Source organism: Hemicordylus capensis, chromosome 3 (genome assembly GCF_027244095.1).
Source record: "Hemicordylus capensis ecotype Gifberg chromosome 3, rHemCap1.1.pri, whole genome shotgun sequence".
NCBI classification, from domain to species: domain Eukaryota; kingdom Metazoa; phylum Chordata; class Lepidosauria; order Squamata; family Cordylidae; genus Hemicordylus; species Hemicordylus capensis.
This window is the reverse complement of record NC_069659.1, coordinates 135,536,135-135,562,245: the sequence shown is the minus strand read 5'-3', so window position 1 is coordinate 135,562,245 and position 26,111 is coordinate 135,536,135. Positions and strand designations below refer to the sequence as shown.

At 42.4% G+C, this 26,111-nt stretch overlaps 1 pseudogene; it reads left to right on the top strand.

Annotated features, from left to right (window-relative positions):
• The first annotated feature begins 2,032 nt into the window (after positions 1–2,032).
• On the top strand, positions 2,033–14,239 carry LOC128350513 (uncharacterized; annotated as a pseudogene).
• Positions 14,240–26,111: the final 11,872 nt, after the last annotated feature.

Here is a 26,111-nt window from a genome sequence, read left to right as displayed (position 1 = left end):
ATCCTCATCTCTGCATGTTTTTAAGAAAAATTTGAAAACATACCTGTTTAATCAGGCTTGTAGTCCATAGTTTTAAAGTGTTAAGTTTTAAAGTTATTTTAATCTATATTTGAAACTGTTTTAATTGATTTAATGTTTTAATTCTTGTTTGTGTTTTAAAATCATAAACCACTCAGAGAGTTGTATATAGGGCAGTATAAAATGTGATAGATAGATAGATAGATAGATAGATAGATAGATAGATAGATTTAAAAAATGAATTTGGTTTGGCTGCTGGAGTTTTTAATTTGTTGTTATTGGCTTGTTATTTTTATTGCAATTGTTTTAATTATATTTGATATTCTTCTCTTTTTGTCAACCACTCTTCTTTTCTACATAGATAGAAGGGGTTGCACACACTTCTTTAAATAAATAAAAGAATATGCTGCAAATGAGGCCTGGTACAAAAGCAGGAAGAAGAAGAAAGATTAAATCAACATTATTCATTCATTCATTCATTCAACATATTTTTCTACCGCCCACAACCTGCCTCAACGAATAGCAAATTAAGTCTGGGAGCTAGTAGGGGGGACGAGAAGCAGGGGGGATGAGGGGTAGAAAGCAATACAAACATCCAACACATAGGAATTATGAGGGAATGCAAAAGAGAACATGTTTTGTTAGAGAGTAAAAGCTTTAGCAGCCCATGCTAACAATCTGGAGAGGTGGAAAATGAGCTGCAGCTGCTTCTGTACCGATAGGCACTCTCTTGTTGCCTTCTGGCCTCACCCTGGCTGTAACTGAGGATGGGTCATTCAGGAAATCCACAACCCCGGTCATTTGTCCAATTGGAAATTTCCTTCCCTTATTGGATGAATGATGAGCCCACACAGCTCCATTATACCCAAGGTGGAGCCAGAAGGGAACAAGAGAGTGCCTGACGGTACCAAAGCAGCTACAGCTCATTTCCCACCCCTCCAGTTAATTAGCACAGGCTGCTACTGATAAAAAGTGAAAACTGCCCAAAAATAAAAGTCCAAAGAAAATACTATATATTTGATTAGAAATTATTTTATTTTTCATCTGTGAATAAGTATCTCCATAACCCTCCATAGTGTATCTCAATTATATATGAACAGCAAATAAAGAGCACTTGGTTTCAAAATTAGTTGATTAGCAGTTAAGGCACATTTGTTCATCCAGGCTTTTCATTAGACTTACAGTTTTAACATTGTGTTACGTTTTAAATTATTTTAATGTTTTAATTCTGTTTTAATTTGTACTGATTTATTGTAAACCGCCCAGAGACACAGGTTTTGGGCGGTATATAAATATGTTAATTTAATTTAATTTAATTTAATTTAATTTAATTAGTTGATAGAGCTAAAAGTGTTTAGTACAAGTATATAGAAGTACAAGAACACAATAAATAGTCCATAGCATTTGCCAGCATTCATGATTTGTCTTGCCCTACAGCGTATGATTGAGAAATGCCTATCTTTAAAATTCTGTTTTGAGCTAGGAGCTTCCACTGGAGGCACTGAGATCCTTTTCGTGACTGCTTCTGAGTTCAGAAACAGAGGATTTATTTCTTTTGCGTAACAAATAGACTTAGAAGCACTGAAGCCTAACAAAAAAAAGGTCTCTCATCCCAACCAAAAACTATAATTATCACAGGGGAACAAATTATACAGGAAACCCTGCTAGACGAAAGTTTTCACATACTTAGCATGCAACAGTATTAATAATGTATCACACATTAACAAGAGAACATTTTTGTAGGTTTTGTTTATCAGATAGGAAGGAAAGTTATATAAAATAAATGTTAAGAAGTTTCATATTTTTTCATTTAGAAGATGTAAGCGTTCATAAAAATGCAGAGCAAATGAACTGTGTTCATTGTGCCCAGACCCCCCAAGGAGACACGGAGACATTGCTATGGAAGGAACGGTCGATTTATTGAAGTTTATGGTACAGGCTCAATTGGCTGGGATTGCGTGGACATTCCCCGCGACAGTGCAGTGCCTAATAGGCCGGCCCCACCTAACCGACCATGGCGATAGCACCTTGGCTCCAGGCAGCTCACCCGCTCTCCAGCAGAGGCGCCCTTCTCCGCCGACCTAAGGTCAGGTTTCTGACCTCCCAGCGACAACCCCACCGACGCTGCACAGCCATACGGATGGGATGTTGCCTGAGGAGGGGCAGGAGTGAAGCGTCATCCCTGATCTGTCAAGCCTCAAGGGATCAGCTCCTCCTCCTTGATTTACATCTTACCTAAGGTGCCACAGCCCCTTAATTAGCATTTCCTCACCGCACTGTACCTGCCAACCTGAGGAACATAGCCCTATTTAATCTACCTGGGAGCTCAGATATAGCCTGAGGCAGGCGAAAAAAGGTGCACACCAAAAGCCAAACAGGTGTATACCCCAAAAATTCCTGCCCAGCCCCAAATGGCGACCAGCGAACGCCCAGTCTATATCTAAGGGATGGGTGGGAGGGTCCAAGCTCGGGAGGCAGACTGAGCCCGCGCAGGCGCACTGCGGGGCTCGGCACTTCCGGCACTTCCGGTTTGCACCGGAAGTGCCCCGGGGAGCCAATCAGAGGTGGCTCCCTGTCCCACGTGCTCCCTGGGTAAGGGGGCCGGGACAAAACAGCCGTGCCGCGGAGGTGCGGCCAGCGGCTACCTTGGTCATATTCCTGTTTAAGTCACGTGCATAAAGTATTTGGAACACCTTAATTAGTTCTAGGACTTTTAACCATTTTGCTTTTTTCCAAGACAGCCCAGAAAAATCACCAAAGTATCCTGAATCAAGTCATTTAAAACCAGTAATAGAAAAACAAGAAAATATCCTAAATTTGTGATACATAGAGAAAACAAGTTTGGATGTAATGGCACCTTCGGGAAATGACTTGATTAGCAAGCCAGATGTTGCTGGTTCAAATCCCTGCTGGGATGTTTCCCAGACTAGGGGAAACAGATATATCGAGCAGCAGCGATATAGGGAAGATTCTGAAAGGCATCATCTCATACTGAGTGGGAGATGGCCATAGTAAACCACTCCTGTATTCTACCAAAGACAACCACAGGGCTCTGTGGTCGCCAGGAGTGGACACCGACTTGGCGGCACACTTTACTTTACTTTAGTAGCAGTAGTAGTGATGGGCAAACTCCTTTGACTGCTCTCAGTTCCATTTCCATTTTATGATATTCCCTTGAAAGCATAGAATCTTTGAGTGCTCACAAAAAGTAAGCAGATTAGCCGATCCTTTTCCTCATGGCAGCAGGACAGAGAGAGCAGACCCAGTAACAAGGTCTCCCTCTTTCAATGAGCTTGACTTATGCTACCCATATAAATCCCAAGAGTGATGTACATGATTATTCTGTTTTGGGGGGATGTGCACCAGCGGCTCGGGGCAGCTGGCAGCAGCGTGGGGAGCAGTTCCCTTAAAAAGCAGATAAGGGGCTCCTTACCTGCTTGTCCCCACTCTGCCGTGGTTCTGACAGTAGCACCCACTCTCCAAAATGCAGCACATGGCTGCAGCGCTGTTCCTTGCAGCCTCCGCATGGCATCGGCACACAAATGGCCAGTGTGCATGTGTGCTGGCCATGTGCAAGCTGATGCCATGTGGAGGCTGCAAGGAACAGTGCCACAGCTGCATGCAGTGCTGGGGGGGTGGGCGGTGAGCAGGTAAAGAGCTTCTCACTTGCTTTTTCAGGGACCACTGCCTGCCCTGTTGAGCTGGTTTGAATGTCAGCACCTGAGCCAGTTTGGCACTTCCCAGAGGAGGCTACAAACCAGACCGTGCACATCCCCTACTGCATTCATACAACAATCCTATGAGTAGGTCAGGTTGAGAAACAGTGATTTGCACAAGATCACTCAGTAGTCTTTTCAATTGAGCAGATATCTGAATCTCCCAGTCTGTACTCTAATCATCACATTGCACTGGCTTTCTACTTGTGAGATGAGGAGCACTTGATCATTCGATAAATGATGACTAAGATATGCATTTATTTCCTAGGGAACTGGACTCAAGGAAAGCATGTGACAGGCTGCGCCCTTCCCTGAATCTAAGTCAAGCCCTGCACATGAGAAGTTGGGAGGCAGATGCTGGCTGACTTTGTTCAGCTGATGATCATCACCAAACCCATTTCATGGGCTTCCTTCCAAATCCTAGGGACTAGGAATCCATAATGAACTCAGATTTCCTACAGAATAAGGAGGCAATTATCCTAGTAGCATCTAATTATATTCCACAACCTTGCAATGTTACTTTTGCACATTAACCAAAAGGGGGGGGACTTTTTTTGTGTGTGAGCAACTGAGGAAATACCTGTTTTCACTCTTTTCTGTGAGTTTTATAGGACTGTAAGTTAAATCTTTTTGTGGGGTAGTGTGGCACTACCCCATAAAATGGGGTGTAGTTTACTAATGTAAGCTACAATAATATTTTTCATTTCAGCCACATTTTCCTTGCATTTCTCATGTTTAATTTCCTAAATTTTGCACCCTGCACTGTGTGCCTCTTCTGATGGTTGCTTAAAGAACTGCAGGGAAATCTGAAATAGCATACAGTATAGAATGTTTTCACAACATGTGTCTTTATCTTTTGAACAGTATGCTGAAGCTATTACATGCATTTTCAAGTTAAATGTTAGATACTCCAAGTAAGATCCTTACTAATGGTATTAATAACAACATCTATATAGAGTTTTCTTTTTTGAAAGAAACAAAAACTAGTTTTAAGGCCTGTGTCTGGACTGAAACAAATTAAATAGAAATCCCTGTGCAGAGCAGCTCTCTCCCCTGGTATAACTCTCTAGTCTGAGACTCATGAGAACAATATTCATGCTATTTTCTTTCTCAAGGACTCATCCCTATAGCATTATTGACACTTTCCAATCAATACATTTAAGAGCCCCCCCCCCCCCCACGATCAAATGCAGAAGTGATTTGTATGTTTACCTTGATAATATACACTTGTCTCTTTAAGGTGACAGCAGATGGTCCAATAAGAAGTGGCAGGACTAAGTGCAGAAAATACGGCAGCCCATCTCAAGCTCCCTTAACCGTAAAATCTATGAATTTATGCTCAACTGAGCGATAAGAAATAGTCATGAAATGTCCAAGGGTGAATCAGGTTGGCTGGGGATTTTCCTAGTTCCTCTCCACAGTGAGTGTGAGGTGCATGAGTGACAAATCCTTTGCACATTGTCTACAGACAAGGAAGTAGTTATCAATTCATAATGTTGGATTGAGAGGCTGTTTTATTTATTTTTTCTTTTAATGCTCATTCACATCTCCCTACTCTTGCAACTCTTACTCCTACTGCCTGACACTTTCTCTTATTTTCTCCTTTCAAATGCACCTTAGCTTTTTTCTTGCTTTTCCTCTCTGTGCATTGTTTTATTTATTTTAAGCATACTACTACTATTACTGTTATACTGCTGTTGCCGCTACTACTACTATTTCTCCTAATATTGCGTTGTGAGTTTGTGACAAATCCATTTGTTATCCAGGCCAGTGTAGAATGACCTGGATTAATCACATGATAGTGCATCCATCACACGATAGTCCATCCCAGAACTTAAACTAGGCCAAGGGCAAGGGAAATCCTAGAGAGAAGACGAGCAGGATATCTGTTCACGGTGGCTCAAGCCTGCTGTTCACCTGAGGCCAAGTGCCAAATGCTGCCTCCCTGGAATGCTTCCTCCTCTCTTTCTTCTTTTTAAAAGCAGGGAGCAGAAGAACAGTCTTGCCACCTCACTGGTCCCCTAATAATTTTCTGCCGGAGGCAACCACCTCACCTCACTTCACCTCAAGATACCCTTCTGGAAGGGCTGCCCCCACTGTTTGTTGCTTTATACAGAAAAGGGACTTGAACATGAAACCCTGCATTTGTTAAGCCTAGTCTGCATCCTGGTTCTCATTCTTAACACACTCTGGCCTCTGGCAATGATGACTGTTACTATTACTACTACGACTACGGCTACTACTGCTAATCATCTCAACAACATTCTAACATAACAATTTACACCTCTGAAGAGAGGTAGAGAAACACAAAAAGGGTATGTACTTTAATTAAAGTAGCTGATAGTTCTGTGGCATTCTTAAAATCCAACCTAGAAATATTTACACACAATTTGCTACTGTTTCTTCCCTCTCTACAGAAAGGGGCACAATATCACTTCTTATATGCAAGGATCGTACACTAGAGTGAAAAAACCTCCTTCAATTCTTATGCAATTTTGCAGCGTAACATTACATAATTATAAATCAAATGTGGCACTGTTTACACAGCAAGAAAGGCATGGTGAGCCACAGAGATATAGCACAGGCCATCTTCCACTAAATAATTTTAATTGGACAAGCACTATGATTCTGTACAACTGTAATTCCAGTGAAATTAAACTTCTTTATGATACACTATTTCAATAAGCTAGTGAATATAGGATGTATGTGTGCTGCTACCTCACTAAAATTAGCCAACTAAATATTCCAAGGAAGTTTCTCAGTTTTCTTATTTCCAAACTTTGCAAATGTGTACAGGGTCAGTTCACATGATCAGCTGAGATGGAGTGTATCAAAGTGATAACGTTATCACTGATACACTTGTTGCCATTGATGGATGCTGTATTCATATGATAAGAAAGTGCCGTTTGTGGGAGCTGATCTGTGATGGACATTTGACATAGATAAGCAATGCTAAAGGAGCTGCAGTTATCATGTGGCAAACATGGTTGTGTGAAACTGTCATCAGTTGGTGTTGGTGACCAAAGATGTCTGACTTGGAGCTTTGCTCCTTATCTTCTGATCATGCTGCTGATGTTGAACTAGGGAAGCCATGGGGATGAGGAAGAAATGTTCAAATGTCTTCAAGGAATGTAGTTGTACCTATCTTATGGAACTTTTACTGAATTTGCGGCCCTTGGAAAGCACATCAGAATTCTTTTGATCTGATTCTGTGGCTGTCAGGGCATAATTTGTTGCTATTCTGAGATTTTTAAAGGGTGGCCGGCTGGCAGTAACTCACACACACATCCAGGGAGAGAGCGTTGTTGCAGCATGGTGGTTAAGATACTTGAATTTCACCTCTGCTATGAACTCCCTGGGTGGCCTTAGGCAAACCACTTCCTCTCAGCCTTAGTTCCTCAGCTGTAATATAAGGTTAGTAACACTTGCCTTACAGGATTGTAAGTCCTATACAAATGCTACATATTGTTATTACGGAGAAACATATTACACATCTCTAGGATTCTCTGAATTATCTGGGCCTTCTTTGCTTTCCTCACCATCAGAATAGCCTGCCACTTTGGTAATGCTCTAACTAGGGGTTGCGTGAATGGCTCTCAGCAAACCGGTCTGCCATGAACCAGGCCAGGTCGAGTGGCTTGATTGTGAACTGGACTGACCTTCAGGAAGGCTGGCCAGTCCACAATCAAACTGAGTCCCTTCTGTGGCACACTGGTTTGCCATGGTTCAATGGTTTGATGAGCTATGTTTGAATCATAGGAACATAGGAAGCTGCCATAGATCGAGTCAGACCATTGGTCCATCTAGTTCAGTATTGTCTACCCAGACTGGCAGTGACTTCTCCAAGGCTGCAGGCAGGAGTCTCTCTCAGCCCTATCTTGGAGAAGCCAGGGAGGGAACTTAGAACCTTCTGCATGCAAGCATACATGTGCTCTTCCCAGAGCGACCCCACCCCCTATGGGGAATATCTTACAGTGCTCACATGTAAGCCCCTTTTAAAGGTGCCCTCTTGCCACTGTCCCCTGCCGCCCTTTAGAATCCTTTCAAGGATTCCCCTTTACTCACCAGATCCCCCTTTACAAGCATAGTCCCTCAAACCACTGAACCATTTCGAGCTGGTTCAGTCGAACGGACCAGGCCAGATAGTTGGTTTGACCAAACCAGTTCACAGACCCTCATTTCAGTGCAAATTCAATCTGAATTTGGTCCGAACCACACAAAAAAACCAACACCCCTACTAACAACTATATATTTAAGCCTGTGTTTGCACTACTGTTAAAATGATTATGACCTTGCGTTGTTATGTATGACCATGGGAAGCTTTGGTGGCCTATTCACTTTGGGAGATATTTGGCCCAATTCAACCATCAAAGCTTTGATTTAGATCCAAATAAGGCCACCACTGGATTGCTCCATATCAAAGCAACTGTGGCTGAATCAGGCTGAAGTGCTTTGGAAGCACTTGGTTGTTGCAGCCTCTCCCCTGCTTTGTTACTCTCCCCAATCACAGTGTTAACTTAGGGGCATTGGCAGGAGACAGAGAAGTGGGCCTCATGCTCAGTGATACCCGCCTTGAGAAGGTTAGTGGGGAGAGCGGGCTTAGTTCGCTCTCCCCGCAGACGAGCTGGGAGGCAGCTCTGTCCGTCCAGATTGGTCCCCCACATGACTGCCGGCTCCGTTACGGAGCTGGCGAGGGCTGGGGGGAACGGGGGCCACATGTTCCCCGGAAGCTCCAGTATGCCCTGCGTGAGCATGGAGGGCATCCTGGAGAAACCCCCAAGCCGGGAGGCTGCTTTTAAGCCTCCCGGTCAGGGGTCTCCTCGTGAATTGCCGCAGCACGGAGCCACGCCACAGCAGCACACAATCCATTAACCCTGGTTAGCGGAGTGCTCGCTCTGCTAACCTGGACTAAGGGGAGGACTTCTCAAGTGGGTTAGCTGCTTGTAAACCACCGGGCTTGCGAGCCCAGTGGTTTACATGACCAACAAAAATCAGGCTAGGCTCTCCTACCCCGAATTTTGCTGGTCATGAGAATAGCCTCAGGGTCCCTTTGCACTCCTAGTGGAGAGGGAGCAATGTCTTCTATGCTTTCCAATTTTTAAAAAAACCTACTGGGAGACCTTTAAAAAAACAAACGTCTTCCCCTGTTCTTCAAGGAAAGTCAAGGGCTTTATCTGTTTAAGGTGGAGCAATGGTCAGGCCACAGTCTCAGAAAAGACTACAATTTCAAAGTACTTGCATTCTGAGGTCTGTAGGGGAAGAAGTTTGTTTGTTTGGTTGTTTTAAACACCCTGCCATACGTCATTTTAAAACTGAAGCCATGGAAGACTCTGCTTTCTAGCTGCCAGAAGCAAAGATGAAGTATAGCCTGCTGATCTCCTGCCTCAACCCAGGCAAGTAGTACAGGAGTCAAGGGAAACAGCAAGGAGGGGGAGAAGGAAAAGCTTGAGCTCCAGATCGAAGCAACCACTTTGAGGTGGGCTGAAGTGAAGTGGGAAGCCTCTGAAGCATCAAAGTGAATGTGGGGACTTCTCCAAAGCACCAAGATGGACTCTAAATCAAATAAATGCTGCTTCACACAACCCTGTTATTATGGTTATTGCAATGCACACATGTCTTGATTTTAGAAACTGTAAGCATTTTTCTTATTCCTTCTCATCAGTGGCCTCTCTATGCTTGTTAATAAAAATAAATTCTTGACATGTTCTACATGGAATTATGTGCTGCAAGCACTAAACTGTATATGCCAGAGGCACATTAGAGACATACATGTTGCGAGGGGGTCTCTACTAGAGTGGCAGTTTTTAAGAAGGTGAGGAGATACAGGTGAAACTCGGAAAATCAGAATATCGTGCAAAAGTCCATTAATTTCAGTAATGCAAATTAAAAGGTGAAACTGATATATGAGACAGACGCATTACATGCAAAGCGAGATAAGTCAAGCCTTAATTTGTTATAATTGTGATGATCATGGAGTACAGCTCATGAAAACCCCAAATCCACAATCCCAGAAAATTAGAATATTACATGGAACCAAGAAGACAAGGATTGTAGAATAGAACAATATCGGACCTCTGAAAAGTATACAGTGTACTGTGCTTGATTAGCCAGCAAACTCGCCTGACCTGACCCCATAGAGAATCTATGGGGCATTGCCAAGAGAAGGATGAGAGACATGAGACCAAACAATGCAGAATTGCTGAAGGCCGCTAATGAAGCATCCTGGTCTTCCATAATACCTCATCAGTGCCACAGGCTGATAGCATCCATGCCACGCCGCATTGAGGCAGTAATTGCTGCAAAAGGGGCCCAAACCAAGTACTGAATACATATGCATGCTTATACATTTCAGAGGTCCAAAAAGTATAAGCATGTTTATACAGTTTCACCTTTTAATTTGCATTACTGAAATTAATGGACTTTTGCACGATATTCTAATTTTCCGAGTTTCACCTGTATGGGTTGAACAAGTGTTCTTGGTTTTTTTTAAAAAGGAGGGTGGTCTTTAAAAAAACAAAACAAGGAGGCTGTGCACATGGGCAGTCAAGCCCAGGTTTGAGCAACCCAGCCTGGGCTTGGCTGTCCATGTGAACTGCTAGGATCCAGCCTGCTCCTGGCGCTGTTTTGACCCCAAGCTCAGGAATGTACTCCAGGCTTTAACCTCGGTTTAAGGGTGTGAGCATGCCCTTAACCCCAGGTTTGGGGTTGTATGTGTGCATGGGCTGCAGGCAACCCACACAGCCCTGGCACAGCGCACTGAGGGATACCAGAAGACTTCCTTCTCCGTCTCCCTGCTCTGCTGATTGCTGCAGCATCACTTGTGTGCTGCGGCAAGCAGCAGAGCCTGGATGTGGATGGGGACCATGTGTGGGAAGGCAAGTAGGTGCCTGCCTCCCCACCAGCAAAGATGGTCGAGCACACAACCTAAAAAGTGACTACTAAAAGCAGCCATTGTGGAAGCAAAGTAATTTTCTCAAATGTCCCAATAACTTTACAGTAAGTACATTCAAATCACCAGAGTTGTGGTGATCTTCTATCCTTGTAGATAACAGAGGCAGCTTCATGATTAATTGCATCTTGATTCCATTCAACAGACGATCGTGTCTGGTAAAATAGTTAATGGCTGCTGCCTGGTTTATTGCAATGCTGTTTTTTCAAACCTGATTAGCAACTGAATAACTGAAAACTGATTGATGGATCTACAGTCTCTTTACAGGGCCATTAAAATTATTCCAAAATGGAGTGTACATATTTTATTCTTTTAAAAAACAACAACTCCTTTGTTGCATTGGAAAAAATAATTTAAATGTAAAACTGAAGCAGAAGCAAATTTTGAATTGTAGGAAACCTTTATTCAGAGATGTTATCCCAACCCATTCCTTTATTTTCATTTTTTTTAAAAATGCTTGGGATAAGGAAAGGAGAGTGAGAAGACAACAATAAAATAAAGTATTTGATATAAAAATCTGGGCCTCTAGACAAAATATGTGTAAAGATTACTGGCAAGAACAATCAACTTATCAACCTTTCTCTGAACAGCTGAGGTGGGAAGTAACATGGGGCAATTACCGAAATGTGATTTCAAGAAAATTTCAATAACATTTGGCATTTTCAGATATGAATGTCCATTCTGTAGTCTTGGCCAGAAATTCAGCTGCAGATATGGATCATATCATAAAGACAATAATGCTGATTATTCAACCAGTTGTGTGAGGGATGATCAGAAGAAAAGATACAGGTAGCCAAATCCATATAGCAATAGCAATAGCAATAGCACTTACATTTATATACCGCTCTATAGCCAGAGCTCTCTAAGCGGTTTACAATGATTTAGCATATTGCCCCCAACATTCTGGGTACTCATTTTACCGACCTCGGAAGGATGGAAGGCTGAGTCAACCTTGAGCCCCTGGTCAGGATTGAACTTGTAACCTTCTGGTTACAGGGCGGCAGTTTTACCACTGCGCCACCAGGGGCTCCTTCCTATAAATGAGGAATAGATATTAAGAAGGTAAGACAGGCTGAATATGAGGAAAAACTATTCTGGAAAGTGAAGCAGGATAGTCTAGAATAATTTGTGCAGAGTAGCTATTAGTTCATGACTAGCTGCTCAGGACTGGTTCAGTTGTCCTCCATGTGAGCAACAGAAAAAAGCTGCCCCCTCTGGTGGTGCTCCATGTGAAAGCAATAACTTCTGAAACGTCTTGCATATGAGCTTACCTAATACGTGTAGTGTATACATACCCGTACCAGTGGTGTACAAGGAGGTCTAGTGCTGGTGTGTGTTTTATTCACATGTTTATGAATAAAGTTTATTCTCTGCAGATTACAAACAAATTTTGGACAATAAATCACTGCATATGATAATGATGATTAATGGCATATGGGGAAAGCACGGGTTTGAGAAAGTCACTTTATTCAGAAAGGCACATTATTAAAAGCCAAACATTAAGACACTGATTTACATACCGTACTTAGTAGTGTATTGGTGTGTTTTCCAAATACTTGCATATGATACAGTAAAATCTCACTTTAAAACATCAGTGTGGATATTTCTTATATTCTCAGTTCAAAAAGAATAATGATGTGGACTATTCTTGTCTTGCTCTGCTTCCTCATCTTTGATTTTAGTTAGGACAATGGCCTCAGAATGCTTCTAGTATGACAGATATTGGGGTGAATTTGAGGTTAATGCCAATTAATAGGTTGTGTCATTCTGAAATAACTGGTAATTTGGTCAAGAAAATGAAAGAAGCCATAAGGAGCAAGAAAAGAAAGAAAATAATGGCAATAAACAATTAGAAGTAATTGACTAGAAAGCAATACATAATAAGAGCAGATTCAGATAGATGTGGCAAAAAACCTAAGCACATAAAAGGACTTATCAATATGTGTTTTAAGTTGTCAGCTATAGCATCATTTTCTGTTTTGTCCAGAGCTTATCATTTTCACAGAATTAGGTTTACAGTTAGAATCATGTTTCAAGAAAATTACAATGGCATGATTATTCTGAAGAATCTCACCTGGTTATTCTCCATATTGCCCATGTGTTGTCACAGGCCATGATTCAACTACTATGACTTGGACGGCATTGGTTAAATCCCTATAGTAAGTAGACTATTGAACAGCTACATGGGGGTACCAACAAACAAGAAAAGAAAAACTATTTATTATCAAGGGCTTCATCCTAAAAAGTTAGTAATGACCAAATGCCATTGAAATCAATGAGACAAATCAGTTGTTACTAAATGAAATACCACTAATTTCAGTTGAACTTAGGAATGCTAACTTTCTGTAAATATTGCTTGTGTTTATTAGAACTCCCAAGTGACCTCCAAGCTTAAGAAATGCTTAATCAAGGAAAGTGCATGTTAAAGAGTCTTGAGGACTAAAAAGCACCAGATCTACTAATAAACATCTTTATTATAGACAGACCTGGGAACAATCCATCCATCTATGCACATATGGGAGAGGTTCCCCCTAGGAGCCAATGAAACCTTCCCTCACACCTTCCAAGCTAACCTTCACCAGGGTGCAAGAACACTACAATGCACCAGCCATTGCCAGGTATGTAAGGACCAAACATGCCTTCCATATACAAATGCAGCTAGCCTAGTCCATCTGAGGGACACACAGAGATTATTCATGCTTGTGCATATGGGTCAAAGGATTATTATTAATTAGCAGCAGCCATTTCATTAGCAGCCTTGGTTATTAGCAGACATTTTTTCTTGATGGGGGAAAAATCTACTTTTGTGCCATCTTGGAGCTCATTCTGACCATGATGAGGACAGAAGTGTTAAGAGGGGAGTAATCAGGTTACTGGGAAAACATGGAAAAACAAGGAAAGTTTTCCAAAAGATCTCTGAACTCAGAAGAAGGTTCCAACCTCAAATCGGTATGTTAAAGGATGCCAAAGGACAGATAGTAACTCGTTCAGAGAATATCAAACACGGATGGAAGGAGTATACTCAAAATCTGTACAGCAGGCATGTCAACATCCAAGATACTCTAGAAGATACTTGCAAGAACCTCTAGTATGGGAAGATGAAGTTAGATCATCACTCTGGTCATTACCAAGTCGGAAGGCTACAGGGATTGATGGTATACCTACAGAAACATGGCAGGCAATAGAAGAAGAATCAGTCAAGGCTCTAATCAAACTATGCCAGCAAGTTTGGAGAATGACACAGTGGCCAACAGACTGGAAGAGGTCAGTATACATACCAATACCAAAGAAAGGAAACTTAACTGATTACACAAACCATTACACAATATCCTTAATTTCACATGCTAGAAAAATAATGTTCAGGATCATCCAATGCAGATTTGAACCCTATGTTGAAAGGGAAATGCTGGATGTTCAAGCTAATTTCAGAAAAGGCCAAGGAACAAGAGACATTGCCAATGCACGCTGGATAATTAAGAAAGCCAAAGAATACCAGAAAAAAGTCAATATGTGCTTTATTGACTACAGAAGAGCCTTTGATTGCATTGACCATGTCAAGTTGTGGGATATCCTTAGGAAAATGGGTGTCCCATAACATCTCATTGTTCTCATGAGAAACCTATTCACAAGACAGAAAGTCACAGTCCAGACGGAATATGGTGAAACAGACTGGTTCCAGATCGGCAAAGGAGTAAGACAAGGCTGCATACTTGTTATTTATTCAACTTATATGCTGAACATATATGAGGGAAGCTGGATTGGAAGAAGATGAACATGGTTTTAAATTTGGAGGAAGAAACATCAATAACCTGCACTATGTTGACGACACCACTCTGATAGCTGAGAATGCGGATGATCTGCAAACTTTAGTAGTGAAAGTCAAGGAGCACAGTGAAAAATTGGGACTATAACTAAATGTAAAGAAGACTAAATTAATGACAACAGGTACAGCAACCAGCCTCAGAATTGACAATGAAGACATTGAAGTGGAGGATAGCTTCTGCCTTTTAGGATCAACCATCAACAGCGAAGGATCCAGCAGTCAAGAAATATGCCACAGACTACCACTTCGTAGGGTTGCAATGAAGGCCTTGGAAAGGATATTTAGATGCTGTGACGTGTCTATACCTACAAAGATTAGAAGCGTTCAGATCATGGTTTTCCCCATGATACTCTATGGATGCGAAAGCTGGACTTTGAAAAACCAGACCAGAAAAGGTATTGACACTTTTGAACTTTGGTGCTGGAGAAGACTTTCGAGGATAGCATGGACAGCCAGGAAAATGAACAAATGGATCATAGAACAAATCAATCCAGAATTTTCACTTGAGGCACTAATGGCCAGGCTCAAACTATCATACTTTGGACACATTATGCGAAGACCCAGCTCCCTTGAGAAGTCCATAATGCTGGGTAAAGTTGAAGGAAAAAGAAGAGGATAACCACCACCAGCAAAGTGGATGGACTTGGTTGCGACAGCAATGAATGCACCACTGAGAGAACTTAAAAGCCAAGCTGAAGACAGATCATCCTGTAGAGAATCTATCTATGTGGTCCCTAAGAGTCAACACTGACTTGATGTTACTTAATCAATCAATCAATCAATCAATCAATCAGGTTACTTGAACGTTTGTTAAGGGTGACCATTGCTGGTGAATCCTGTTGAGGAGGAGGAGGTGGAATCCCACATTGGTATCCCGTGATTACTCCAGTGAATTTAAGCTGTATAGATTAATGTGGATTACTTGATTTTCTCTTCACAATTCTGTAGGTGTCAGGCCTTCGTTCAAGGACTCGGAAGAGGAGTGTAAGGCAGTGAATTTACCCAAGGATCCCAAGGGCCAGCTTCGTGATCAGAGTGAGGAGGCACTCGAGGAGGGCTTGGTGCAGGAAGCAGAGCAGAGTGACGAATCCCAGGAGGAACTCTTACTACCGGTGTTATCTCCCAGGGCATGCAGGCATGAGAAGCAGTGTGTTCAAGTCAGAGAGTTGAGACACAGCAGTTGCTTGCAGCGTGCACGAGACTGATTGAAGACGGCTGACTGGGCGGAGCACTGATTGATTCCAGCTGGCAACCTGCTATAAATTCTGCAGCTTCACTCTGCTGCGCTGCTGGAGACAACTCGTCAACAGCCTTGATACCTCCCTCTGAGATGCCTTGGACCCTTGGACTCGGGATCTCTGGAATCTGGTGAGCAGCCTTGGTTGTGGGGGAATACAGTTTGAATTTGGTGCTCGGTAGTGATTTGTTCTCTTGTGCTTTTTACAAATGCTGGATGAAGACCTTGTGCCTGCCTGAAAGAACTGCATAACTGGAGAGATCTCTTCGCCTGGTGCTGCATCGTAAATTATGGATGGCTCATCGAGTGTGGCGGGTTTATGACAGTAAGGTAGATTAGGCTGAGAGAGAGTATTATTAGCTCAAAGCCCCCTAATGAGCTTCACAGCTGAGAGGTAATTTTAACCTAGGGCTCCCTGACCAAAGCCTAGCACTCTAACCACTACACCACATGACTCTTTATCACAAGCTTTGCTACCAAGTACTATTTCAGCTCTGTCCAACTTCAGTCTTGCACTGCCATTCCAGTCTTCCATTCCACTTCCAGACTTCTGTTGCAGCCATATACTGGTTAGCAGCAGACATTCAACCGTGGTAGTGACAGAGGAAGTATCAATAAGGGTGAAACCTCCTCTACTTCTCCTTTGGAGACATTAAGGCATGGAAGATGAAAATGCCTCCTGTGGTGGCATGTATATTCTCCAGTCTATGGAGAGAAGGTACATCTTGCTATAGGAGATGTACATTCTTCAAAACAAGGCTCTTATGTTCTGATTAAAAGAGGATTCAAAAGATTCCGAGAGCATAGGTGGAGACAGGAAGGGGCTGTAGATCAGTGGCAGAACATATGTATTGCGAGCAGAAGGTACCAGGTTCAATCCCTGACATCCCTCCTCCAGTTACAGGGAAGGACTGTAGTTCAATAGAAGAGCATCTGCTCTATCCCATTTTCAATCCCTGGCATCGCCACATAGGGCTGGGGAAGGCCTACATCAGATATCCTGGAGAGCTTCTGCAATCAGTGTAGAAGATACTGAACTAGATGGACCGGGGTCTGGCTTCATATGTTCATATGTAAGCCTGTCACTTACATGTGTTCATAGGTCAGTCTGTTATATGGAATGCCCCAGCTTGTCAGTTGCTGCTGGAAAAGAACAACAGGAGAGGGCTATTTCCTTCAAGCTCTTCTTGTTTCCTGGAGATATCTGGTTGCTCACTGTGGTTCATGTCTTGTATGATGGACTCTTGACCAGATACAGCAGGGCTACAGAGGAAACTGCCTTATACAAAGTTGGACCATTAGTCCATCTAGCTCAGTGGTGTCTACGCTGACTGGCAGCATCTCTACAGGGTTTCAGATGCAGGTCTTTTCCCAGTCCTACCTAGAGATGCCAGCAACTGAACCTGGGACCTTCTGCATTTAAAGCAGAGCATCTTCCACAACAGTTCATCCCCACAGCTATGGCCCACTCTTCTTACATTCTTGAAGGCAATGATGGAGGAGACATGAGCTTCTTCACCATAATGCAGAAAATCTGAAGCCACCCACTGTGAATTCAGGGCTGGATTAAAAGAAAAGCTGCTTACAGAATGGTCTGCATTGCAACTCACATTTCTGCAGTTGTGTCCAGCAAAGTTATAGTATTATGTTCGTTCGTTTGTGTGTTTGTTTATCAAATTGGTATGCCGCCCCAACCTTCCATCTCTGGCTGGCTTACAACAACATAAAACAAGTATAAATACAAAAGTAAAAACCTTAAAACAATTTAAAACCGCAACTAAATTAAAAAGCTTGGGTGAAAAAGTAAGTCTTTAAGGACATTTTTAAAATTGAAAGAGATGGAGAGGCTTTCATCTCAACAGGGAGTGCATTCCAAAGCCTCAGGGCAGCAACAGAGAAGGCCCGTCTCTGTATAGCCACCAGATGAGCTAGTGTCAGCTGCAGACCAACCTCTCCAGATAGTCTGAAGGGACGGGGGGCTCCTAGTGAAGAAGACATTATCTTAAATACCCTGGGCCTAAGCTTTTTAGGGCTTTAAAGGATATAACCAGTACCTTCTATTTTACCCAGAAACTTATCAGTAGTCATTGTAGCTCTTTTAATATAGGAGCAATATGGTCTTTTCTAGAAGACCTGGAGACCAACCTGGCTGCTGCATTCTGTACCAATTCCAGTTTCCAAACTACGTACAAAGGCAGCCCCACATAGAGTGCATTGCAGTAGTCAAGTCTGGAGGTTACCAGCACATGTACCACCATCCGGAGGTCTTTCATCTCAAGAAACTGATGCAGCTGATGTATCAGCCAAAGCTGAGGGAAAGCACCTCTGGCCACCGCCTCAGTGTAGGATACACTGCTTGCGGATGCACCACGGTCAGAAAAGAATTGCTCCTTTGCCACACGTATTGCCAGAGCATAGGTCTTCAAATGTGCTCTATGACTAAATCTGTCGGATTTGAGTTGAGTCTTTCTCCACTTGCTCTCCAGTTGTCTTTCTTGCTGCTTCCGCTCCCATAGATCTTCCATATACCAAGGGGCCAGTTTTGAAGCAGTCAGAGAGGACTCTTAGGAGCAATTGTGTCCACTGCCCTGGTGAGTTGACTTTTCCAATTCTCCACTAGCACATCCAGGGGCGTAGCAAGGCTGGATTGGGCCCAGAGATTAGATTTTAAAATGTCCCCCCTCAAAGTCCAGGGCCGCCGCACACCACAGGCCCCCAAGGATTTAAGTCTGATATTTCAAAATAAGTATGCTGCTTGGAAATACATTTCACTGAATATACACATGCACACTTCACAATATATTTGTGCTACTTTTAATGCCTAGAACACACTAGAAACACTAATTATTAAAATGGGCCCCTCGCTGCAGATTAGCAAAGGAGACTTTCAGCCATGCAGCGTGAGGCTATGTATGTTTTCTTAGAATTCTGAACAAATTCAGTAAAGTTTGATTCCAGGAAGTTTTTCACACGGGGTTTTTAAAGCCCTTTAACACACATCTCCTCTGGAATGGAGGTGCTGCATTCACATGTTGGCCAGATTTACCCTGAAGTCCCTGTGAGTTATTGGGAAGCAGTTCACACGCAATTCAGGTTTTCACTGCTCATTAGAGTGTAGCCTGATTTATATCCGGAGTAAAATAAAAAAATCCACTATTTTGCGTTGGTTCTCTGGGACAACTTCAATTTCTCAGCAAAGCCTTCCAGTAAACTTGCAGTAAAGCCTGCTGTGTGTAAAAGTCCAAGGTAAGTGTGTGGAGAATTGCAGCCTCAGGCAGCAAATCTAACCACATTTAGCTGGAAGTACATTTCACTGAAACCTAAAGGACTTACTAGCAAGGAAAGCATTTCTTAAAAATAAACTCCATTGCATTCAACTGTCCGAGATCCTTCCCTGGTAAGTGCATATAGGATTGCACATGCTCAGGGATGTAAAGCAAACCAAACTAATTTGTGCTCCCTGTGTATTTTGTTCCCTATAGGAGAACAGTAAGTCCCACTGAAGCAAGTAAGATAAATGGGGAGAAATAGAGAAAAGAGCAAGAATTAGTACAATTCCCCAGGAGAAAAAGAGGTTTGGTGTGTATGTGTTAGGGATGTGCAAAAAATTTCGGGCACAGATTGATATGTGCCCGAAACGAGCAATTTCAGGTGATTCGGGTCCGAACCGAATCACCCCCAATGTCCCCCGATATTTTTCGGGGCCGAGCCAAATCACCCCTTATTCGTGCCCGAAAAATTCGGGTGATTCGGGATGACGTCTCTTTGAATTTACCGTCTTGTTGCCTCCATTGATTTGAATGCAAAAAGGTCTAATGTGACGTCAGCTCGAATTTCGGGTCCCAGGGGCAAAATAGTGGGGTGGGGTGGTAGTGCCTAATGGATGGAGGCTACCACCCAAATTTCAGGGGAATTGGGCAAAGGGCTGATTTTGGGGAAAAATTTGAAGTTTTAGTGTCTTTGGGGCAGTTCGGGGGCATAGTGTGGGATCTGGGCAAAAAGAGTGGGGTGGGGTGGTAGTGCCTAATGGGTGTCTTTACGTGTCAATTTACGTGTCTTTAAGGTTTTTCCTTATAAGGTATAATGGAGGTTTCAGCAGCCCCATAACTGCACTTGGGGGGTGCTGGGGTGGCCCAGAGCGAGTGGTGGTGTATTACACATAGGGTGCCAATCACCCCCATGGGTTGCTAACCCATGTTGTACAGGGTTCTGTTGTTTCTGAGGTGTTCTGAGTGTGGATTCTATGATAGCAAATTGGATTTTCAATGAGACACCATGAATCCACTCTCATTTGCTATCATAGACTCTACACTCAGAACACCTCAGAAACAGAGGCGTAACTAGGGAAAATAGCACCTAGGGCAAGCACTAAAATTGCGCCCCTGTCCAAACAGGAATGATGGGACTTGTAGTCAACAATATCTGGAAATCCTTGTTAAAAGGAACACTGTACCATCTAGACATGGTTGTTGATCAAAACCTGAAAACATGAGCCATCTCTGTAAAAGACTTAGAACAACAGTCAGGAATTATGTGAGGATTCCAAGTGTCATTTTCTCTGTCTCATCTCATTCTTTTTTAAAAAACATGACTTTGTCCTAGAGGATCACCTGCCCAAATAGCCACTAGCAAAATAGGGGAAGAAGAAGGTGTGTGTGTGTGTGTGTGTGTGTGTCTATAAACCAGTGAATGATTCCTGCCAGCCTTTGTCTTATGATGACTGTTGGCTCATGATGGGGTATATGTGCATTCACCACACCAGTGCTTACTTTGACACCAAGAGGGAGGAGGATACATTAGTTTGCCACACTAGACAGAGGCAGTTGAAACAGGAGCAAGACAGCCAAGTTCTGCCAGGGCCAAAACCAGCCCCTGCCAGACTAAGAAATCATTGTAATTTGCCCCTTCCTGTCACAAGCAGTGTGCTGTTCTTTTATTATTGACTCTAACTCTCAAATATCCCAGTCATGGATGGAAAATTCAGGGTCAATTTACAAGAGACACATTTTCTACATGGAAGTTTCTTCTGTGCAGGCGTTGTGCAGAAACCCATGTGTAGTGACCGCCAGGGGCATAGCAAGGTTGGAATGGGCCAAGATGAGATTTTAAAATGGGCCCCCAGCCCCTCAAAGTCCAGGGCCTCCACACATCCCAGGCCCCCAAGGATTTAAGTCTGATATTTCAAAATAAGTATGCTGCCTGGAAATACATTTCACTGAATACACACATGCACACTTCACAGTATATAGTGATATACATTGAGTACTATATATTTGTGCTACTTTTAATGCCTAGAACACAGTGTAGCAACGCTAATTATTAAAATGGCCCCCTCGCGGCAGATTAGCAAAGGAGACTTTCAACCATGCAGGGTGAGCCTATGTTTGTTTTCTCAGAATTCTGAACAAATTCAGTAAAGTTTGATTCCAGGAGGTTTTTCACAGGAGGCTTTTAAAGCCCTTTAACACACATCTCCTCTGGAATGGAGGTGCTGCATTCACATGTTGGCCAGATGTACCCTGAACTCCTGTGAGTTATTGGAGAGCAGTTCACACACAAGAAAAATAAAATAAATAAAAGCACAACACATGCTTCACAGTTCTCACTCAGACCTTCTGGGTTGCAAAACAACATGAGCATACGTGAATTTATGAATGAATATAATATAATATAATATAATATAATATAATATAATATAATATAATATAATATAATATAATATAATATTTGTTTGTTCCAGAAGTTTCTGTAATTTTCTGCCATGAAACAAGCCACTTATAGGACTTTTTAGCTAGGTTTTTTTTTAAAGCCAGCAAATTTTCCAATCTGTTTCAAATTAAATATCCAGAGACTTCTCAGTCTCCCCACCACACCATATCAAAGCCCTACAACAAGCAATCAGATCCCTATAGGGGGGGGGGGGGGTTAACCATAAAAAGGAATTCACATTCTACCTCCATTACTGTGGTGGGTAAGGGCAGCCAGCGCGGGCCACTCTGCCTGCCTCCTTCCTTCCTTCTTCCTACCTTCCTTGGGGCCTGCCGGCACTCGAGTTCAGGCTTCAGGGAGGCCTGCATGGAAGCCTCTCTGGAAGCCCTGCCCACCCACTGATCAGCTGAGAGGCGGAGAGAGGCCCCCAGACAATTGTCTCCCCTTGTCTGATCATAGTTCCACCCATGAGCGTATCAACAGGATCACCAGCAGAGCCAATACTAAATCATTCCAAGGCTTCTTGGAATCCTATGGGATCCAATAACCTTCTCGGGCAGACCACCCAAATAAGCCCCTCACCCCTGCAGAGGTGGGGTATGAGTTCAACCTTAACCAGTTGAACACACTAGGTTAATAGGTTGGAAGCCTTTGATATCCCACAGGCGAAGCCCTTGAGGACCCCTCTCAGAAGAGTAGGAGCAGAACTATTCAAGAACTGTCCTCTGCATAAATCTTGGTACAACCTCAAGCAGGGGCGTAGCAAGGTTGGAGTGGGCCCAGAGACAAGATTTTAAAATGGACCCCCGCTCACTGAAGCTCAGCTCATGAAGTAAAGAAAACTTAAATGAGGCTGAATAGTGGTAACAGTTTTGTAAATTGTGGACGATGCAAGTCATGTAATGGTAATAGAGAAAGACATGCTGTTCTGGTAGCTCCAGGTCTTAACACTCACATCAATTTCGGAGGATGAATACAACTGAAGGAAGCCCAAGTGGGTGCGCAGCTGGGGGAGTCAGTCATGTGACTTGCCTCTGGGGGGCCCCCCAAGGCAGTGGGCCCCCAGACAACTGTCTCCCCTTGCCCTATTATAGTTACACCCCTGACCTCAAGCATTCCACTTTAATAATCAGCTGATTTTCACATGATGAGAATCTGAGCCCTTCATTCTTTTTTATTTTATGTATTTATTTATTTTTGCATTTATATACCGCCTTTCGTTAAAAGACAACTCCAAGGCGGTTTACAAAAGTTAAAACATACAATAAAAAGGCAATAAAAACATCAAGCTAAAAAAATATAAAAACAGGCATAAAAACAATACAACAGATAAAAACACACAGAAGCAGCAATAAAAATGATTATGTAAAAGCCTGGGTAAAAAGCCAAGTCTTTACAAGCTTTCTAAAAGCCGTGATGGAGTCCGAGGAACGAACAGCCACTGGGAGAGCATTCCAGAGTCTAGGAGCAGCAACAGAGAAGGCCCTGTCCCGAGTGCACGACAGCCAGGCCTCTCTCATTGTCGGCACCCGGAGTAGGGCCCCCTCAGATGTCCTCGTCAAGTGGGCGTTGTTATGTTGGTACACACTGCATATGGTTTTCATTATGAATCAAGGCAATGTGTATCTAGAAAACTGAGGTGAAAATTGCCAATATTTTTCCTACAAACAAGAAATTAAATATATGTCTCACAAACCAGGAAATATCACAGTCAGCACTTCCTTTGATTAGTGAATAAATTGTTAAGCAAAACAATTTATGCAATTAGTATGCAACTAAGTCACTAGGTTGTTTTTGTTTATATATTGTTAATGTGTTTATAGACATATATACATATACATATATTAAATCTGAGTTAAACTTGAGCATGTGTGGTTAAATACCTAAAATATGTATGTGATTGCCTACCTTATTAGTATGCATTTACTACTACTGAGCACTTAAGCTAAGTAATTAAATATGTAAATGGACATTTGGAAATGTGAATGGAAATTTGTACACAAAATTATAATACCTGTTCTATTTATGCATTGACGGTAATTGTGTGCTCAAATTAGGTCTGAATTAATACATTTCCCAATTCATTTCCTGACTTTTTGCAGTCGTGTATGGTTGGCAGTTTCCCTACGGACCCTGAAGGTCATTCATTATAAGCATTCCGTTTGCCAGTATTACTGTCTGCCCTGTCTTTTCCTTCTTAAGAGGACAGGAAATGTTCCACTGGACAGCACAAAATAGAGCAGGGGTTCCCAACCTTGGGTCCCAGATATTGTTGGACGTCACCTCTCCCATCACCCATCACCTCTAGCCACAATGGTGATTGTGGTTAGGGGTGATGGGTATTGTAGTCCAACAACATCTGGGACCCAAAGTTGAGAACCTCTGAAATAGACAAAGCAACCAAAGCTGCTGGAGTATAGAATGTGAACAAAGCTCACAGCAGATTCACAAAGCATATGCAAGAATGGCTTCCTCTTGACTTCACAGTGGAAATGACAGATGTTCAAACCAGCAAAGTGAATGCTGTTTCAGCCACCAGTCTTGCCCTCCATGAATGGTTCAGGTGGACTCTTTACGTTTATTATGAGAGTATTAAGTACCTCATAAACATTCATACATTTATTGGTTCATTTGTGTCCTTATTAACATTTTTTAAAGGATAAAATAAAAGTGCAAAACTGTCATCCACTGGGGTGGCAGAAGGGGGTGATGATATCACATGGGGCAGCCAATCAGCATTGTGCATAACTGGCTTTTGCTTGAAAATGGAAATGCTATTTTCTCTTTCTTTCTCTCTTTCTTTTATTTCTTTTTTTTTCTTGCAGAGTTTGACCTTGATGAGGAAGAGATACATTTGGATTGAAAGTGGTGATGTTACACGCCTCTAGAGCAGCAAAATGTGATGTGTGCCTTCACCCTTACCCCAGATGTAGTGATTAGTGATGGTAGAAATAGACATTCACATAGCATGTGGATTATTTTAAATTATTACATGTCTTCCTACTTACAATGTAAGTAATTAAATTAGTACAGCTGTGTACAAAGCAAGTCATAAATCTGCATTAGGTTACTGACTCTCTGTTACTGGATATCCTTGGCGTGAGGCTCAGATTAATATTTATAGCTCCACATGAATATCTTGTACTTGGCTTTATGAACGTATCTTGGAGGACGCCAATAACTGTGCTCCGATTTGTAACGCCTTCAGAAAGTGCATGTCAATCCAGCACCAAAATTATTTTCAAATATGATTGTATATTTGTAGTTCTTTCTCCCCCCGCCCACCTCCACAACATGGTTGCAAGGAAAGGAAAATTATGGGGGATTCTTTCAAAAGACAACACAGCATCCACTTTGAGATAGGAATGGAACAGATGAGTGTGTGTGTGTGTGTGTGTGTGTGTGCATTTTCTTTGCTGTTCAAAGAAAAAACTCAAAAAGGCTCCTTGTATTTTTATCTCACAGATGAGAAAATACCTAGGACCAGTTGGGATGATACCTCCCCAGCCTGTGTGATTAAAACAGCGATGTGCGAGACCATGCCTGTTATGATGCCTTATGCAATGTCCCATTGCCCTCCCAATTCATTCCTTTATTGCATGAAGGGACTGTGTTCATCTAGATGGCCATTCTATATGCATTCCAAATACTAATTTAATCTTGTTTTTCAATTGTGTGCAGAGCTGTCATTTGGATGAACACACCCTCTCCTCCAACACACACACACACACACACACACACACACACACACACACACACAGAGTGATCCAGGAGGGGGATGGGACATTGCAAAAGATACCACAATGGGAGCATACTCGGCATATCCCCCATTTAAACATATAGGCTGAGAAGTATTATCCAGACTGTCCCTTTGTCCTATTACATTGAGTTGTTGAGCACACCATTATACAGAATCCAAATGAACACAAATCATCAAATGTGTATATAACAACTCAAAAGCCTTTATACTTTCATTCCAGATTAACATTTACTTCTACAAACATACAAGTTAAAAAAAAAAAAGATGCCTGGGGCCATCTTGTCATTGGTTTCTCCTCTGATACAATAACCTATTCAAATGTTCTGCTTTCTTCCATCACTTACATATTAACAAGAGGTGCTCAGCTTCTGATATTATTTACGCCTCCCTCTCTTTCCCCCCAGTTAAAAATATTAACAAATTGTAACAGTTTTACTTTTACTATCCTGACATGTACTCTGTTCTTCATTCTTGCTGCCTAAGAATTCATCGATTCATTTTTGTTATAGAATTTCTTTAACCATTGATTTGGGTGGGTTCCCCCACCCCTTTTATGACTTGTGGTGTTAGGTTCACAAATCTTGAGCAATTGCTCTGCTGATGTACCTGTTTTCTCCTGCTCCCTTTTGAAGTTAAAGGTAGACTTAGAACAATGGGGCTGATTTGGAAGTGCCTTCACAGCTCTACCTCTTAAAAAAAAAAAAAAGTTATGTGAGTTTGCAGCAGAAACTGACTATGGATGTTTCTGATTTGCTGATGCCTATAATATTACCAAGGAGTTCTCCACACAGCAGGCTTTACCGCGAGTTTACTGCAAGGCTTTACTGTGAACTTGAAGTTGTCCCGAACAACCAATGCAAAAAGTGGATTTTTAAACCCTGGATATATATTGGGCTACA